The sequence below is a fragment of the Canis lupus genome, chromosome 10 (genome assembly GCF_003254725.2).
Source record: "Canis lupus dingo isolate Sandy chromosome 10, ASM325472v2, whole genome shotgun sequence".
In the NCBI taxonomy this organism is placed as follows: domain Eukaryota; kingdom Metazoa; phylum Chordata; class Mammalia; order Carnivora; family Canidae; genus Canis; species Canis lupus.
Genome location: NC_064252.1, coordinates 3,607,970 through 3,629,049, shown reverse-complemented (window position 1 = coordinate 3,629,049; position 21,080 = coordinate 3,607,970). Strand labels below are relative to the sequence as shown.

Below are 21,080 nucleotides of genomic sequence, written 5' to 3'. Positions count from 1 at the left end.
AAAATTCTATAAAGAAATTAATATACGATGAGTTCTAAATATTATTCAATCAGTAAATGTTAGGAAAACTCAAAAGGGGAAATAGATTATTTTCGCTGGGGTCACAGGGATATGCATGATTGAAAAGGCAAGAAGTTAAGCTGCCCCTGAAGGGCAGGCTTAATATAGATAGGTAGACACTGTAAAAGAAAATACACTAAATTGAGAAATCAAAAGTCTACATACAGAAAGTTGTATAACATATTTGGGAAATGACAATAAAATGTGAAGTTTAAGAAACTCTACATAGGCACACATTCTGAAATGCTTTGTAGAGGGAGGTTTTTATGGCAATGATATAAATATCATCAACCACTTCCATTTAAAAGTTGCTCATAAAACAAGGGCATCTGGCTGGCTCAGTGGAATATGAACTCTGTGAGTTCAAGCCCCACATCAAAGGTAGAGATTATTTAAAATAAATAAATAAACTTTGAAAAAAAAAGTTGCTCAGAAATCTATTTTTATTATTTATGAGTAATTAATTTTTTATGATTTAATGTACAATAAGGACATTGGTCATAATACCGTATTTTAAACAAATATGAGAAGGGCATATCATTTTAATACTCAGGCGCATAGCTTCTAGATAGAAAATTTGATTATTATCATTTGAGAAAACTGGATTGTCCAAGTATTATTCTATCATTGCATACGGCAAAACGGGCAACCAACAGATAGTCAGATGAAAAATGTTATAGACGAAATATGACCCCTTCCCAAATTCATATGTTAAAGCTATAATCCTCATTATGATGATATTATAAGGTGGAGCCTTTGGGAGGTAATTTGGTTTAGATGAGATCATGGGGGTAGGATGGTGGGGGGTCCATGATGGGATTAGTATCCTTAGAAGAGACCAGAGACTTCTCTCTCTCTCTCTTTGTTTCTGTCTCTCTGTCCCACCATGTAAGGACACAGCAAGAAGATGGCTCTCTGGAAGCCAGGAAAAGGGCTCTTACCAGGCACCAGCATTTTGACCTTGGACTTCCCAATCTCCAGAATTGGCAGAAATAAAGGTCTGTGAAGTCTCCAGTTTATAAGATTTTGTTACAATAATGCAACTAACTAAGGCAGATGAATAGGTAGATAGATTGACTAACAAACAAACTGACCTCTAAGTAAACAGAGAGCAGTCTTTTGAGAATCAATGTAGTCTTAAGAAATTATTCCTATCTTAAAAAATAAATAAATAAAAAGAAATCCTTTCTTATTTAAGAGAGAGACAGAGCTCATGGGTGGGGGTGGGAGGTGAAAGGGCAGAGTGAAAGGAAAAGAGAGAATCTTAAGCAGGCTCCACACCCAGCACAGAGCCCAACATGAGGCCCAATTTCACAACCCTGGGATCATGACTCAAGCTGAAATAAAGAGGCAGACACTTAATCAACTGAGTCACCTAGGCACCCCCCAAAACAAATTATTTCTGTCTTTAAGGATGGAAAATTTTAATCTGAGTGCTGGTGAGACATTACTTAATTGATTCATTTATTTAGTCAGTAATTGAGGACCTACCATATGGAAGGCTAAGTGTTAGATTAAAACACACACACACACACACACACACACACAAGACTATAATGCATTTGAAAGCTACAATAGGGATAGATTAAGTTCCTATGAAAGCCATAAAGGCTTCCTATGGGGTTCTGGCATAACTTTCTGGAGGAAGTGACAATTGAATGCAGTCATGAAAGATAAGCAGGAAAAGGTTTGCTAGGTCATTTCAGATATAAAGAGTAGATACTCAAAGTCATAGTTCTTGAAAGGCCCTGAATCTTTGGATTTATGATCAGAAGGGGCATGAATGAAGACTGGAAATGTAGGATAGAGCTTGACAGTAAAAGGAAAGTTTGGGTTACAACAGTAAATGGAGGGTCAATGTTTAAGCATGGGAGAGAAATAATTTGTTTTGTTTTTTGGTACAATTGCTTGTACATTGAGGGTCAATGTTTAAGCATGGGAGAAAAATAATTTGTTTTGTTTTTTGGTACAATTGCTTTGGGTTACAACAGTAAATGGAGGGTCAATGTTTAAGCATGGGAGAGAAATAATTTGTTTTGTTTTTTGGTACAATTGCTTTGAGGGTAATGTGGAGAATTACAAAAGAGAAAAGAAGGGTATTGAGTCTTAGGGGTTTGATGGAAATTTGGATGTAGATGGTTAGAATTGTCAAGAATAGGGTGGTCCAGCAGTTTAGTGCCCACCTTCAGCCCAGGGCATGATCCTGGAGACCCGGAATCGAGTCCCGCATCGGGCTCCCTGCATGGAGCCTGCTTCTCCCTCTGCCTGTGTCTCTGCCTCTCTCTCTGTGTCTCATGAATAAATAAATAAAATCTTTAAAAAAATTGTCAAGAATGACCTTGTGTTTCCAATGCGCAAGATAGGGTGGATATTAATAGGTGGAAGCACAGCAATAAGTAGAACAGCACAGAGGCAATGGCCATGCAGGACTGAATCAAAAGAGGTCAATTAGGGCAAGATTTGTAGACTGGAAAATAACCCTTAGAAAGGCAGAGCTGAAACTCTGAAGACAGGTGTGTCACTGAAAAAAAAAAAAAAAGAATTAGGAAAGAAAAAAGCATATATTTCAGAAATAAATAGTGTTGGGTGATTTAAAAAACAGTGGAGGGATCCCTGGGTGGCGCAGCAGTTTGGCGCCTGCCTTTGGTCCAGGGCGCGATCCTGGAGACCCGGGATCGAATCCCACGTCGGGCTCCCTGCATGGAGCCTGCATCTCCCTCTGCCTGTGTCTCTGCCTCTCTCTTTCTCTGTGTGACTATCATAAATAAATAAAAAAATTTAAAAAAAATCTTAGAATATTCTTTAAAAAAAAACAGTGGAGTCTATGAGGGAGACAAAGATAGGAAGGGAGACTGTCAGATATATATATATAACAAAAACAAAAACAAAAACGCAACGTCTAAGTAAAGATAATGGATTTATCCAGAAAGAGTCCTCATATTTAATCTTACTTCCTCTGAAGCTTTGTGGGCAAAAATATGTCGTAACTTAAAGGTAAAAAAAATCCTTCCTCGGGGGCTAAAGTTTCTCTCTAGCAAAATTAATGACAAACATCAAACATGACAAAATAAATAAAAATAAAAAGACTAGTATATACAGACACACATAGATAATTGCATGATTACACAGTTTACATAAGAAAAGGATATGTACTTTTCACTGCACAAGAAATCTAAATGGGGACCTATCAAATTTTATGTACTTCTGAAAGGATTCATTTAAATTTTTCTAATTAAATGCAAAAGAAATTAATGGAATTTTTTTCATCGTTGAGGTTATGACACAATGCCATAGGAAATTATTTCTGGTTTAATTCACCAATTGTGCATCAACTCTCTTGGGTGCCAGGTCAACATATGAAGCATAGCATGGTGTAAGTGATATGAAACCTACAGGGAACTGCAAGATTGGCTTCATTTCTAATGAGGGAAAAGTTTTATTTACAAGGCAACTCAGCTGTGAAACTGAAGTAATAACATGAATTAATTTATACACTCTGCATTTAAAGGTCGAGTACTTTAAACAACTTCTCTCTATGTTCTTGAGAGTAGGAAAAAAACTATATTAAGTAATATTTATAAACAAGAACAAAGTCTCTTGTTGGTACACGTTGAACTTCCACATGATATATATTCAGATGGAAAGTTAAATCTATTTTACTCAGTGGCAAAGAAATTAAAACTGTCCGGGTTACGATCTATATACACTTTTAGATCTTACCAAACAATATTTGTTTTCCCTGTTACTCAGACTGGCCAAGTTTTCATCAGCTGTGAGCCTGAAAGTCCAGAGGCAAAAAAAGAAATACCACTGTCACTAAATGTATGATAAACTGAAATTAGAAAAATATCAGCTGTGAAATGTTATACATAATATACATCAGTCAATATAAAATTGTAAGAAAAATATCTTTTTAGGTAACAATATTATCATTCAAGCATATTTTTATGTAAAGAAAATTACATTAAAAAATTTTCCCCAAACTGACAAGTTGTTTTGTTTCTAATTCACCAGTCTAAATTAGATATATTTGCTATTGGTGCACCTAGGGGGCTCAGCGGTTGAGCACCTGCCTTTGGCTCAGGTCGTGATCCAGGGGTCCCAGGATCGAGTCCTATATTGGCCTCCCTGAATGGAGCCTGCTTCTCCCTCTGCCTGTGTCTCTGCCTCTCTCTCTGTGCCTCTCATGAATAAATAAATAAAATATGTTTATAAAAGATAAGTTTGCTATTCCCCCTCCTTTTTTCAATTGGCTTCTTGATGGTGATGATGGAACATACCTGGGTAGACAGGCTTGTACCACATGATTCCAACCCTCGGTCACAGCTAATTGGACCAGGGGTTGCACCAATGAAGGGAAAGAAATAATGAATATTTTCCCAGTAGCTCCCATACACAAGGCATCTCTCTTACTTATTACTTTTCACAGGTAGTAACTCATTTATTCCTCACCACAATCATGTGGCAGTTACTGTCATTATCATCCCCCTTTATGGATGAAAAAAACTACGTCACAGAATCATTAGGAAAGTGTCCTAAGATTATTACAATGTTAGCAGGGTTTGGAGCTGAGATTCAAATCTAGCCACTCCAGCTGCAGAACCTGAACTCTAACCACTATGGTATACTGTCTTGTAATAGTATGCTATCTTACTACTACCTATAGGTTAAGCTAAGACCATTTTATTTTCTATCTAAAGAATTTGAAGAACCACATGCAAAGACTGAGTCAGTTGAACTGTGTTAGACACAAGAAGCATAAGGTCAAATAAAAAAAAAAAAAGAAGCATAAGGTCATTTAGCCTTGCAACAAAATGCAAAATGGGTAGACCATGGGGGAAAATCAGCCCTGCATTACCATTCCAGCAAGACCTGACTATACTTCCTGAAATTAGGCTCTGAGAAATCCCTCTGTATTTCCAATTACTGAGTTTATTACTTGAGTTAATTTGTGCAAGTCTCTGCACTTTGTAACATAAAAAAAAAATCCCCCCAAGGGAAGCACTTAAAAATTGCACATAAAATAGGTAAAATAGATGGCTAGAAATATCCAGAAAATAAAGCTAACTGAAAGGGGAAACCGTATGTATAAACATACTTTATTCGGGTTTCCTCTTGGGACATTTGATTAACTGGGCAGACGTGGACTTTAGGTCCCCAGCCTAAAGGATGCTTGCAATAGATCACAGCTCCCAAAGCCAGCCAGAGATGGAAAGTCCAAAAGGTGATATGCCCTCCTGTAATCCAATAGAACTATATCGTCATTGTACCAAAACAAGTTTGCAACAGTCCACACACATATACATACACACACACACACACACACACACACACAGCTGGCCCCTGCTAAACAACCAGTCTGCTTCTAAACTTGGCACTAATGCAGGGGAACAACGACAAAAAAATCACCTGAGGATTCATGACCAGCAGTCACTCCCAACATGGCTTTACAACCCATTTCATATTATCAAGGTAGTTCAAACATATAAAAACAGTTAACAGTGCTGGGTAATGTGCTAAGCCCTGGCAAAAGGATATGCAACTTCTCTCAACAGGGAACCCAGCTTAGCCCAAACTTCAAATTCCCACATGACAAAGATCCAAGTAATGGTTATTTATAAGGTGTCATTACACAAGAACCAGGAGAAACTACAGATGGAGAATCAGGTTCACAAAGACACTAGATAACAAAATTATCAAATAGAAAATATATATTAAATATGCTTTAAAAAGGAAAGGAGTAAATGTGTAAGAGACCATGATGAATTGTACAAGAACTGAACAATCAAACACTTCTGCCCATAGGTAACTTATTATTAAAGCCAAACAAAACCAAATGAAGGTAAATGAATAATAAATATAAAATTTGTAATAGTGATTGACCCTGAGAAGAGTCAGGAGGGTACAGAATGAGGAGCAAAGAAGGAGGTTAGGGAGGTGAACACAGCTAAGTTTCAATTTCTAATAATATTCTAATTCTCAAATTGTTTAGTGGGTTCACTGGTTTTCACTGTATTATTAACAAATAATTTAAAATTCACATGAGTAATGAGAGCAGGTCACAAACTTGCAGGCCAAAACATACATTCATACACACATAAATATTTAAGAAACAATTATTATAGAATTAATAGAATCCAGGAAAAATCATAAAGTCATCTGAAAACCCTACCAAACTAAAAACAGAAGGATTCCTTAATCTGATGAATAAAATCTATAAAAAATAACAAAAAAACAAAACAAATAAAAATCTGTAACATCAGAATTACTGTTATCACTGTAAAAGATTAGGCACAAGACAAGAATGCTTGCTACTATCAGATCTATACAATGTTTTATTGAGTTGTAGGCAAAATAGTAACACACAAGAAAAAGAAATTGTGTATAAGGAGGGCTCAGAATCAAAATTCTTTTTATACACAGACTACAGATATATGTATCTGCACAGGATGCAAAATCTGCAAATAAAACACTAGAATTAATTAGATAGTTTAGTCAGTTTGACAGATAAAATATCATACAAGAATAAAAATATAACAAAATAAGGAAAACTCTTCTCAGGGACAATTTTTTAAAATGCAAGACAGGTAGGAAGACCTAAACGAATAGCTGAACCATACTCATGGATTGAAGGCCTTAACGGCGTAAAACTGCTAAACTGATGTGCTGATTCAGATGCAATGAAAATCCCATTGTTTTACTTGAAACCTCAGTCTAAAATGTATTGAAAGATCCAAGACCTGGTCTGGCAAAGTCAGTCCCAAACCAGAACAAATGGAGGGGGATGTGCTTTACTAAATATCAAATTACTAATTATCAATATTACTAAATATCAATATTTACTAATATCAATATTATTTTACAGGTATCGTGACAGAGAGGTGCTAGTGCCAGGATAGATGAATTCACCAAGAAATAGAATAGAAAGCCAGGAAATAAATATATTCTCTCTCTCTCTCTCTCTCTCTCTCTCTTACACACATACACACACACACACAATTTATTTTTTTATTCCAAACCTGGCATTATCAATGATTAGGGAAAAGCACTGATCATCCACACGGGAAAATATGACATGAGATTTTCCCCTCACACCATGGAAAAAAATAAACAGTAGGTGAATCATCATTTAGGAGAAGATAAAGCTGCAACCGAGCTACCCAATGTAATAGCCACATGAGTCTATTTAAATGTAAGCTTAAATTGCTTACAATGAAATTTAAGAATTTAGTTCCTCAGTCACACTACCCACATCTCAGGTGCTAGTGACAGCCACATAGTGGACAGTGCCAGATAAAAAATATTTCCTCCGGGGACACCTGGGTGGCTCAGCGGTTGAGCACCTGCCTTAGACCCAGGGTGTGATCCTGGAGACCCAGGATCGAGTCCCATGTCGGGCTCCCTGCATGGAGCCTGCTTCTCCCTCGGCCTGTGTCTCTGCCTCTCTCTCTCTCTCTCTCTCTCTCTCTCTGTGCCTCTCATGAATAAATAAATAAAATCTTAAAAAAAAAATATTTCCTCAGTGTAGAAAAGTCTGCTGGACAGTGCTGAGAGACATTTAGGATATTGTCTTTATGACTTTAGGGTTGAGAAAGATGTATTAAGGAAGAAATAAAAAATTAAAACAAAAAGTGGAAATAATGGTACATTCAGCTATTAAAATTCAGAATGTACCAAAAGACACTATATAAAAGATGAAAAAGAAAGCCTCTGTCTGAAGCAAGGTATTTATAATATGTCTATACAAAATTTTCAGGATATATAAAAACCTATCTAAGCAATAAAAAGAAAAATACACCTATAGAAAAAGGGACAAAAGACTTATCAGATACTTTATTTGATGACAGAAAATGATAATTACAGTCTTATTTTATCAATATAAGTGGACTAAAATGTTTGACAAATTTGCATGCCCCATTTTAAACCAACAAGAGTAAGGAGGGAAACAACAACCTATTTTTTGGCCTGGGAGGGAGGTTATACTGGTTTAGACAGCAGCCCAGCAACATGGAAGTGGGCCGATAATCATGTTTGATGTGTAGTTAAATAGATACTTCCAATGTTAGCTTATCCTTAATTAAAAGATAGAGTTTTCTAGCTCCTTTAACAATTTAATTTTACTTTATTCTGAACACACAAAAGTACTCGGAAAGCATATTCACACCCCCTACTCACTCTGGGTGTAAAATTGGTGATGACTATGGCATTAATTTCATATTTACTCCAATCAGAAGAAATAGAGAATACAAATGTGTGTGTGGTTGGAAGGTGGAATGGAGAAAGTAGATTGTTATAAACATACGAGGAAATACTGAAAATATGATTGAAATGCATAGTTTCCTCAAAGCAAAGCAAATTTCCAATCCTGAATTAACATGAATAAGTATTCAACACACCAGCCACTTACTTATCACCCCCTCACAACCTTCCCACACCTGCCAAAGCACACACACAGGACAAAAAAAAAAAAAAAAAAAAAAATCACAACTATATGGAAAAATATTTTCAGATTTTAATAAAGTGAATTTTATTTTATTTTTTTAAGATTTTATTTATTTATTCATGAGACACAGAGAGAGAGAGAGGTAGAAACACACACAGAGGGAGAAGCAGGCTCCTTGCAGGGAGCCTGATGCGGGACTCCATCCCCAGTTTCCAGGATCAGGCCTGGGCCAAAGGCAGACGCTCAACCACTGAGCCACCCAGGCGTCCCAAAAACATGAATTTTATTTGTTTATTTTTATTACTATTTTTTTAAATAACATGAATTTTAAAAGTTTTTACATACCTTAAAATCTGAAACAAAACTACACTCACGGGCAGCCCGGATGGCTCAGCAGTTTAGCGCCGCCTTCAGCCCAGGGCCTGATCCTGGAGACCCGGGGTCGAGTACCACGTCGGGCTCCCTGCATGAAGCTGCTTCTCCCTCAGCCTCTCTCTCTCTCATTTCCTCTCTCTCTCTCTCTCTGTCTGTGTCTCTCATGAATAAATAAATAAAATTAAAAAAAGAAAACTACACTCACACCACACATCCAAATGGCATAGTTTGCACTAAATCTTAATTTTAACCAAATTCTAAGAGAAGCATTAGAGGATTTTTGACCTTCTATTCTGGCATACTAAAAAAAAAAAAATTAAAAATCTTCAAAATAATTTAAACTATCAATTACTGTCATGAAGTGCCAAATACTTAAACATGGTAATTTGATCCCACTCAGGTCAGTGTGAGTATGAGCCAATGATTCTGCAAGTAGACTTTTTAATTTGTCAGAAAGAAATAAACAATGGAAATACTTCGTGTGGATTTCAGGAGACATGATTTCACCTCTCACCTCTCAAGGTCTTTGTAATCTAAGAATGAGAGGAAATCAATTAGTAGTTTGGCAATTCTGGTACAAGTTGAACAGTGTTAGACGGCTGCGGAAAGAATGGGACACTCAACTCGGAGTGGTCACTAGATGACATATGACAATCACTAGTAATAATTGGGAAGAGACCATAGCATGAATCAGAATCCTGACCCAATGGACGGAGAGTGCATGATGGGTGATAGCCTGAAGTCTATGCGGGCTAGAAGTTAACCACAAACATGATCCACTTTAGGGTAGCAGGACTTCACCTCCAGAGCTGAGGTTCAAGGTCTCCTCTCCCCAAAGAAAGAGACTGTAAGGAACAGGGCCGTGCCCCAGTTCTCATGCAAGTCTGGGGGGAAGCCAGAGAATTCTAGGACCAAAAATCAGTGCGTGGAGACAGGCATAGCCCTACCGGCAAAGGAAAATGAGGCTGGGAAAATCAGGCTTGGAATGCAGGCGTGTAAGCTGCATTATAAAGACAGAGAGAGAGAGAGAGAGAGAAATGAGACTTGAGAGAACACTGGTCGACCACAGTACACCAACTCTTTTTTTTTTTTTTTAAGATTTTATTTATTCATTCATGAAAGAGAGAGAGAGTCAGAGACAGAGACAGAGGGAGAAGCAGGCTCCATGCACGGAGCCCGACGTGGGACTCGATCCTGGGACCCCAGGATCACACCCCGGGCTGAAGGCAGGCGCTAAACCACTGAGCCACCCAGGGATCCCACCAACTCTTAAATCAGACTTGCTGTTGAGAAACACTGCTAGAGGCTAATCCCTCTAATTCAGTAATGGGGCACCCAACTCTAGCTTAGCCTCCTACCTCCTACCACACTAGGCAGAGGCTGCTCAGTTACATACTCTGCCTCTATTCCGACTGGCCTGTCAAACCAGATGTTTGAGCTGGCCTGTAAGTACAATCAGTGGGCCGACTTTGCACAGCTAAGGAAAGCAGACAAGAAGCCATAACATTTGGAGGGGGTACATTTTTGTGCATGATCTTATATTTCTGATTAATGGTTCCATATGGTTCTCTTTTGCGGTGTATTCTTATTGTACGCTTGACTTCTCTTCCTCACAAATGCGTGCCTCCTACTCCTCCTCTGCTACACAGATTCTTATGCCTTTTCTCTTGCCAATTTCCTTGTTCTGTTCCTTCCAAAGGAGACACAGAACCTTAATTCTACCCTTTTGTCGCAGAGGTGTAAATACAGACATCATCCTTTTTGCAAAACCAAGACCAGGAACTGATGACAAGAGCCTTAGTCGCTGATTTTCCAGGCTAATGAAAATGCTGAGAAATGTTATACCTGCTTGAGCACCACATGCCAAAAACTGCATTCTCGACCTCTCATAGGTAAGACCACTTGGTTGAGGCCTGCCTCCTTAATACTAATTCTAATGCAGACCATACTGTGATATCTGCATATACAATTTTTTCATAAACATCCTTGATTATAAATTCAGTGATAACTTGGATGTTTTCAGAGGAAAAGGTTTTTACATGAAGCAGTAGATACTTTCCAAATGGGTATATTTTGTGTTGCATCTAGAATCTCAACAATGAACCTGTAACACTCAGAGTTCTTTATGCGGTCAAACTGAGAAGAGCATGACTCATCAAACCTTTTTCAAAGCCAGGGATCCTGGACAGCCCGGGTGGCTCAGCGGTTTAGCACCTGCCTTCAGCCTGGGGTATGATCCTGGGGACCCCAGATCGAGTCCCATGTCGGGCTCCCAGCATGGAGCCTGCTTCTCTCTCTGCCTGTGTCTCTGCCTCTCTCTCTCTCTGGGTGTGTCTCCCATGAATAAATAAATTAAATCTTAAAAAAAAAAAAAAAAAAAGGCAGGGATCCATGGCTGCAAGAAACCAAAACCCACTTGGCATAGCTTAAAGAGAAGAGGAGAAAAAACAAAAACAAAACCAAAAACGGTATTGACACAAAGCTCAACTGCAGAACTCGTTGTTAGGGAGTTGCCTGCCCTCTGTCTTTCTAGGGCCCTGAGCAGTTAGTTCAGATGCTAAGAATATGATCTAAGTATTAAAAAAGTAGAATCTGTAGTTTCTACGCCTAAACATTATCTGTATCATTTACTAACTCTGTGAAGTTTTGTGAGTCACTTAATGTCTCAGTGCCTTTGTTCCTTTCTGGAAAAAAAAAAAAAAGTAATAATGGTACCTATGTTACCTGTATGAATTAAACAAGATAGCACATGAAGTATTTAGGATACTGCCCAAGACGCTAAGCACTAAGTAAATGTAAGTCATTGTGACAACATTATTATAGTTGCTTGTTTGGGGCATATGTGCCATTCTTCCCTCTGGCTGCTTTCTGGTATAAATATTGCCAATTCCTAGGAATTAAGGAAAATGTGAAGAACACAGTTCATAGGAAGTTTTTCACTCAAGCTAAACTTACTAACAAACGAAGTTGGCTAAGAAACCTATAAGCCATTTGTAAATTGGTGAGGTCACTGTATGCCTGCAAACCTTTTAAGCGAAGTTGGGTAATCACTTTTTGTGGATTCAGTAGATAATACTACACTGGGTGAAATACTGAGCTAAGTATTTTGAGTGCATGATTTAATTTATACAGACGTTGTGTGAAATCCATGATACTAAATTCAAAACATTCAATGCAAATCTAGAATTTAAATTTTCCTTTGTTTACCCTATAAATCTGAAAAGGGACAGGGTATAAACCTTGTAAATCCTATTTGGCAAAGGCTAAAAGTCCATCTCAATAGAAAATATTTGGTAAAACCTTTATGTTAAAGTGAAAGCTCACCCAAAAACCTTAAATGTTCACTTTAGATACATCTGACATATAGAATTTTTAGTGTGGTTGAGAAATAAAATGGATACATGGAAGTCTTCAGGTATTGTAAATTGGAAAATATAAGAATAGAAAAATCACAAAATTATATCAGCATAAAATTCTACATAGAAAGTGTAGCCAGTTTCCAAGTAAAATATAATTTCTACTATCAAAGATACCATTTATGGCACCAAAAATTCAATATAGATAGGTGATTTCCACAAAATCAAGAAAAAAGTGAGTTGTGGGAAGGAAGGGGACAGTGGTACGAGTGATCAAAAGTCACCATTTCTCTTCAGAATTTCTTGACCTTAATATCTTTGTGCACCTTATGACCAGAACCACTATCAAGAAGGGAAAATTAACACCAGTTAGTGTGTGTGTTGAGCAATGAAGACTGATAATTGCTATGCATTTTGGACTTGGGAGGCAACATTCTGCTTTAAAAGGATTGGCTTTGCATAGTCTTAATTTTCATTACCTTAAAGAGTGTAGGAAGTATGGAAAGAAAAGTCCAGTGTGCTGTTTTAGTAGACTGACAAACATTAGTCAAAATTCAGGAAACGTGCTCTTGTGTTTCTTGAATGCAGGTGATTTTTACTCATCTTTTAGCCCCATTATTTAGTACAACAATATTTTTTGGTACCTTGGTCTCTTTCACACTAGAAAGAATGGAATGATATTATATGCAAAAAATAATTAGCAAGAAAATCTAAGCATCCATATTTTAAAATCTGTAACCATATAACAACTTATGTTGGTTAGCTATGTGGTTTAATAAAAGTTTGAGTGTGAGGTAGGAATAAAGCTTTAGAATGTGGTGAGAAGAGTAATTGAGGGATGCTGAGTCTATTCAGCAGATATTAAGTAAGTCAGCGATATGGCTACAAGCTACAAAACACTATAAAAGAAAAAATAATTTGGGTGACAGATAACAAGGAATGGTTTCAATTTTTTTTCTTAGTATTCCTGCGATACACACTTGGTTTCTTTGCCCCCTAAGGCAAAACAAAACAAAACAAAAAAACCCTCAGGATTACACAAAATTTGGACAATCATCGGACAATAAAGCTATATTTCAGTAATTAAAAGCTTTTACCTGTAAAGGAGTTCAAAATTTTAGAATGCCTCTATGTATGATGTGGCAATCCACAGAAACAAGGAGAACAAGATGTCAGTAAAATAGATGCTTTTTCTAATGACTAAAACCCCAAGTTTTGGAAAGGCAGAGTGACTGGATGAATAATAAACAAGATAATTCCCATTCTCACATGGGAATTGTTCATTTAGTTCATGAGTTAGATTTAAATTATTATGAGTGTATTAGGACAGACCCCAGGTCTCAACAATTAATTCCCCACCTTAATAATTCCATTTGTCATTTTGCCTTTTATTGTTGTTTATCATATTAAAATCTTAGTAACCCATATAACCTTGATGTTTGTCATTTTCTTATGAAAACAGGGACGGTGGCTACCTAATTTGCTATGCTTTGTAAGACACCTAGGAATATGTCACATGTTTAGAACTGTGACAATGAAATCCAGAATTTAGTTACTCTTCAGGCACATGCAGGGCTTTATAAATAATTCTTTCAAAAATCTATTTTGTCTTAAACACAAAGGTCTTGCCTCAAGGCAATGTTTCCTAAATGGTGCTCCCTTAAATTACAATGCTAGGAAATTCTGTTCAAAAGTGGCATCTGTAATCAAGTAAGTTTGGAAAATTTTGAATTTAAGGAATTGCCTGCATAGACTATAGATTAGAGCCTAGTGCCTGTCCAAAGCCAAGTAGAATTTTATGAGTATATTAACAATGATGGACGGGAAGGGGGCACATGTTTAATAAGAAACCATTCTGCCTTTATAAATCTTAGGAAGGTACACTAATTTAAGTAAAACATTCACATGAGTAGAAACTTGCAGAATAGAGCAACAATATATGTAGATTATATTTTTGGATTCCATACTTCATGGTGAAATGGATCTAATAATAATGCTCAAAAAATAGAAGTGATTTTCTCCTCACACTACATATTAACGCAGAATATTATGCATTAGAAAAAAATCGAGATTAATGATTTATAAAGTTAGCCAGCCACCTCTCCAAAGAATGCATTAGTGCCAAAACACATACCATACTAAATTCTACAAAATCTCACTCATGTTAAGCAAATTCTCAGACAGAATATGACTTTTAACTGGGTAATGATGCTAGAAAACAGACTATTAAGTAAAAGAGTAGAGACAAAATTAAGTTACCTTTTAAATAATGAATGTCAGGGGAATTGTGTAAATAAATAACATGCTCCTAAGCTCTCCTCATACAATGAGCTTATTCTGGAAATGATGAAATTCCTTTATATTCATGGATGATACTTTTTTTCCAGAATAAAAGTGACTCAGTTCCCCTTGTTCATTCTACTGAACAGTGTTTTTTTTTACCCTTACAAATAGTTGAGACAATCGAATAATTAAGAAACAGAATCAAGCAGAGTCTTAAGAAGATGATGGAGTTTTTTTTTTTTTTGATGGAGTTCTTTTTACACAATAAAACCCAAAACAGGTAGCTTAAAAATAAATTCAGAATATTTCTTTTATATATTTGTGGAAACTAACTCAAAATTTTTTATTAAAACCTAAAACAGCCATCAAAATTTAAAATAAATTCAAGAAAAACTACGAGCCTACTTACAGAGATTTTAGGCACACATTTAGACACTTTTAGTGGTCTACCCAAAATATCTCAATTATGACAAATGATTGTTGGTGGTGGTGTCTAATATTTTTAAGTTTTGTTCAAACTAAATAATAAAATACTTTGGTCTGAAGCAAAAGAGAGAATTTCCACAAAATAATATTGTTCAAGTACTATCAGGATGCTTCATACCTTGAGACATACTTTAATAAGCGCTCTAACTCTTCCGTTATATGACAGGTAGGGTACTATACAATGAAATCCCCATGCTATGTATTTATACTTAAAGGTCACAGTCACAGGGTAGTAAAGCTAAAAGCCAGTCTCTTTAGGCATCACGCTGTTGCCTGTCCATGACACTTTCCTTTCTCAGTCTGGCTTTTGGCAACTGTTAGGTTCCCATGACTATCATTTGTAGTTTCCCCTTCCAGTTAAACTGAAGGGCATTTCAGGGAACAGTCACCAGGTCCTGGCCAAAGTCAATGCCAAGATCCAACAGAGTCAAATCATGGAGCAGGAAGCAGGCCAGGGTCCAAGATGAGGCAACAAGCAAGCTCCAACAGGTTCATCTTTTTACACTCTGGCATGTTAGAGTTCACAGGATAAATCGACATCTTACGAGCAAGGTAAAGTCCAAAAAACCCAAGTGTCAGCTATCTAAGTATCTTTATGTTGCTGGGGAGACTTTGAGCAACAAGCCAAAGACAGATTTCTGGGGCAATGGCAAAACCATCTAAGATACTCCAAGAACAAGAAGAGTCACCAAATGTAAGAACAATTGATAACGGGCAGCCCGGGTGGCTCAGCGGTTTAGCGCTTGCCTTTGGTCCAGGGCATGATCCTGGAGACCTGGGATCGAGTCCCACGTCAGGCTCCCTGCATGGAGCCTGCTTCTCCCTCTGCCTGTGTCTCTGCCTCTCTCTCTTCTGTGTCTCTCATGAATAAATAAATAAAATCTTAAAAAAAAAAGAACAACTGATAACTTTGCTGGTATTATTACCTTCTTTTTTTTATCAAAGTTTTATTGTGTCTAATGCTTATTCAGTGTTAGTGGGACTTTTCTTTATAGATGACAAGAGAATATAATTTGTGCATTGTAATCACAATATCCCTTCCTGACTCCAAAAAAATATCCAACCAAGAAGGTATCAGAACATTATCAGGTATTATTAACACTTACTAAATACTATTTTATAGGAGAGTGTTGATAGGTAAACTAGGAAATGCTCCATTGTTAATTGAATATTTTTATGGACAGATTAAGAGCATAGACCATCTATTTTTAGACAATCTGTAGTATTTAATACGTAGTTTTGTAAAACCAAGAGTCTAAGGACAATAATCCAAACAGAGAGAAGTTATGCAAATCAGGTATTCCTGTATGCATAGGGCTTCTTCCACAAAAGTAGAATTAGAGATTTGAGTTAACCTATTAATCCTGAATTAAACAAATATGATATCCCCATATAGTCTGTTGGGGTGAGAAAAAATTCTACATGGACTGTTGTGGCCTCTGAAAAGGACCATCTTTTGTAATCAAATCATTAATGATTTCAAAAGAAGTGGTTTTGATGTGCTATGTTACTAAAAGGCATCAGAATAATATACCATGATCAAAGTGCCATGATTCTTTAACTTTATTTCATTAGAGAATCAAACTTTGTTTTCAAAAGTAGATATTCTTGGACGCCTGGGTGGCTCCGTGGTTGAGCTCCTGCCTCCCTCCCTTTCATGTGAAGGTACAATCAGAAGTCTGCAGCCTGGAGGAGGAAGGCTCTCACTGGGCCAGCTTCCAGCTTCCAGAACTGTGAGAAATAGATTTCTGTTGCTTTTAAGCTATTCAGTCTGTGGTGTTTGTTATAGCAGCCTGAACACGCTACAATTTGGAAGAGAGGCAAAATAAAATTTTGTCAACATTTTTCTTGTCTTAACTTTATCTTTTTTTGTTTTGGGAAAGGCTTCCATGTATGATTTTGATATTTAAAAATATTTTTTTAATTAGCACAATTTAAAAGGACAGAATCCTAAATATTTATCTTTTATAAATATTTGTCTTTTATCTTCCCTATATTTTCGCTTTCTAGAAAATATGTGTTCAGGGACGGAAGAATCTTTTCTTTTTTAAGACTTTTATTTATTTATTCACGAGAGACACAGAGACAGAGGCAGAGACACAGGCAGAGGGAGGAGCAGGCTCCCCGAGGGGAGCCCAATGTGGGACTCGATCCCAGGACCCTGGGATCATGACCTGAGGCAAAAATTAGATGCTCAACCGCTGAGCCACCCAGGGATGGAAGATTCTACTCTACCTGGGAAGACTACATGGAATAGAAGGACAAACATGGATTTTTGTTAGCTAACATGTGTGCTTCATTTCCATCCTAAATTAGTGAGAATGATGTACACATCACAGGGTTGTTAAGGTTGTCAGGTAATGACTTTCAGGACTACGTGAGGTAATGCATGTAAAGCCCCCATGCCTTCTCACTGGCACGCAACCAGCACTGAGTGTGCTATTTGCCTTCTCTCTCCTCTTTTCCAATTTCAAAAATCTGAGTGAAGAACACCTTTTGAAAACCCTTAGGACACAAGAAAATACTTTAAAAATTACAATTTTAAATTTAGATTTTTACAGACTACCATTCAATATCTGAACGTATAGCTGAAGAGACATTAAGTATTGCTGCTACGAAACAAAAGCTAGTAACATAAAAGGTCTAATAAAATGTGAAATAATTTAAATAGCTTATAGACTAAAAAAGGTGTATGGAACATTCACTATCAAATGAAAGTTATAGACCAAATATGCATAATAATCTTTATCAAAAATAGTGAAGTATCCCAATGAACAGTAATTAAGTTTCTAAGCATTTAAAATACGATTTTATTTTTGGGATGCCTGGGTGGCTCAGTCAGTTAAGCATCTGCTTTTGCTCAGGTCATGATCCCAGGGTCCTGGGCTGAGCTCCCTACTCAGCAGAGTCTGCTTCTCCCTCTCCCTACCCCACCCCCGCCCGCCACCACACACACACACACAACTCCTGGGCTTGTGCTCTCTCTTGTTCTCTCTCAAATAAACAAATAAAAATATTTAATAAATAAATAAGATTTTATTTTTAATTGGTGATATGTCTACAGAAGTGTCTCTTCCCCCCTTTTTACTGAACATCTGAAAACAAATGTAAATAATAGGCCCAGGTATCTTACTGAGATAGAGTAACAAGCCTATGTCATTGATAGAAATAAAATAACAAAAAAAATTTGCATGACTCTTCACTGAAGCAGCTTTTTTCTTAAATTAATAGCATTTTTTACTTAGAAAATTAATGATAAAAAAGGCAACAATTTTTAGTGAGCTTGAGAACTGGTATCTGAGAATCCTGTAGCAGGCCATTACTAGGTGTAATTAATGTTCTTTCCATGGCACAAGTGGCCAGATTACTCTCCACAGAGATGTTAATGTGGCCCATGAGGGATAGATTTACATTTTCATATACTCCCTGCAGCTTCTTCTGAATCATTCACCTTTTCCTATCTACTTATTATTTTGTCATATAGCGATATGGAAATATTTCTGCAGTATCTGCTGCTTTCTAAGTTCAGGAAAAAAACAAAAACAAAAAAACACTGGTATTAAGTTGCACTGATGCTTTATTTTTCCTTTCAAAGAGGCCATTGCTTTAGGAAAATGCATTGAAGCACTTTATTGCTACACTGAAGACACCACGGAATAAGCAAATGGGACCTAGATGAATATTAGTAAGGGATACTACAGAAAAAAGAGGGGGAAAAAAGAAGACATTATCAACAACCAAACATTAAGAAAGAAAATGAGAGACAGGATTATAGACAGAAAGTAACAAAACAGAGGATAAAGAAAGTTCTGGGTCAATAAAACATCAGTATTTTTTTAAACATCCATATTTTCAATAAAAATTTGCAGATGCATTTGTAGTGAAAGCAGACTCAACTTTTACAAAAATACAGCACAATTCTTTTAACAGAATTCAGTCACACAACAGAACAAATTGGTAAGCTCATTTTTTAAAAAAAATATATTGAAGTTCATTCCTATCTATGTCCCATCTCCAAAAGTTCCCTTTTAAAAAAAGTCAATTTCATATTGAATCATGGTAGTCTATTTACTAGCTTACTGTCTTAAACTATCTGATCCTTAGTATTCTCTTCTGTAGAATGAGAACAACAACATCTAAGGCTATTCTAAGTTTTTAATTACATAAGGTACAAAATGCTCTTGACACAGTGGTGGCACTTAGTTGTGTTCTCAATATCCAGTATTGTTTTTACTATAGTGATTAGCAAAAATAATTAACACATGTGTAGCACACACGTACTTTGTGAAGATTGAGATAACTTGTGAGAAAAACAACTTTTCTGTCCTCTACAGGAAATAATCACTTTGATCAAGTGAATAATATTCTGGATCAGTAATTTTTCCATATGGACTATACTTTAGTATCACAGATTACTGAGTAAAAAGAAAAAAATATATATATATATATATAATCTTTAAATAAATCACCAATTGGGGGTCTCTGGATGACTGAGTCGGTTAAGCACCTAATTCTTGGCTTTAGAGGAGGTCATGATTTAGGGGTCCTGGGATAGAGTCTCTCATTGGGCTCCCTGCTTAGCATGGAGTCCCCTCCCCCTCTGCTTCTGCCCCTCCAATCTCTACTCCTCCTCCTCTGCTCCTCCTCTTTCTCTCAAATGAATGGATAAAATCTTAATAAATAAATAAATAAATAAATAATTCACCAATTGGTTCAAAAGTCTCATCAAGTTTAAGAATCATTGTTCTAGATGAATACTTACAAAAGGTACACTCACAAATTGTTATAATATTACACGGATTATATACAATGCTATGATCCTTGTTCAGTGAATTTTTACATTTGTCCATGTGTTTTCTTTTGCTCTTGAGTTTTGTGGCACCTACATTCAGCATCTAATTTCACTTAAAGACTATACTCTGAGCTTTAAAACAAATTCCACTTCATTCATTAAAGTCCTTTATTATTCCTTTATTACATAGTAAAGTTTCACTCTTCTGAAATCCTAGTGCAGGGATCAACAAACATTTTCCTCGAAGTGCTAGATAGTAAATATTTTAGGTTTTATGGGCTTAGTCAACTCTATCCAGCAGTAGGAAATTAATTGGCCACCGAGAATGCAAAAACAAATGGGTGTAGTTGTATTCCAGGAAAACTTCATTAACAAAAATAGGCAGCAGGCTAGATATGGCCCAAGGGCTACAGTTTGTCAACCTCTGTTGCAGACTATCACTGCTCTCTACTGTTTATTTTGACAATTCCACTCTGGATTATACTCATACCTACTACACCCATTGAGAACATCTCCGAAATTACAGTCTCCTCAGGGTGTCAGGAATGATACCTTGTATAAGGTAAGCTCTCCATGTAGAGTACTTCATATAGCAATGCTAATTATTTACTGATTTGAAATAATTTAAGACATGGGAGCAAGATTTAGTTGCCATTAGCATCTTACCTGCATTAAAACATCTACTGAGGCCCTGACTCTTGGGGTTCCCTAATGGACAGCCTTATTTTGCTGAGTCTTTATTCTATCTGTAAATGAATATAATCTATCTTACATGGTAATAATAAGAATTAGAGATATTATATATAAAAATCAGACACACAGAAGGCAATTAAATAGTATTATTAAAATAAAAAACAGAGATCAGCCTTGAAAATTCCCGAGTGGACAAAGCCAGTTTAGTCATACAAACAAAGCTTAATTTAGCTTATTTAGCAAGACTAACTTGACCTGAATCGGTTCTTGCTTATGCCTCTGAAAATCATAAGCACAACTTATGCTAGTTCCAGAGGTTGATTTGAGGTAACAACTCACCAATTTCTTTTTTTTTTTTTTTTCAACTCACCAATTTCTTATGCAGACTTTTCTAAACTTGAATGCCTCCAAAAATACAGTGGCCCTAACCAGGTTATAAAAACAGCAGGTAGAAAGACTGAATATGTTAAATTTATAGAGAAAATATAAGACATGTAAGCTATCACCACATATGTATAGGCGGTCAATAAAATGCAAAGGGATTGGGGCACCTGGGTGGCTCAGTCGGTCAAGTGTCTGCCTTCCACTCAGG

At 36.5% G+C, this 21,080-nt stretch overlaps 1 protein-coding gene across 10 annotated transcripts in view; it reads right to left on the bottom strand.

Moving 5' to 3' along the window:
• SLC16A7 (solute carrier family 16 member 7) overlaps positions 1–21,080 on the bottom strand; it is a 170,237-nt gene that overhangs the window by 142,394 nt on the left and 6,763 nt on the right. For 2 of the 10 annotated variants that reach the window (XM_049115106.1, XM_035721650.2), the window contains exon 3: positions 3,781–3,838. The exons of the other annotated variants lie outside the window; for them this stretch is intronic. The gene's annotated coding sequence lies outside the window, so the exon portion shown is untranslated. The remainder of the gene's footprint in view (positions 1–3,780; positions 3,839–21,080) is intronic. 10 annotated transcript variants of the gene reach the window in all.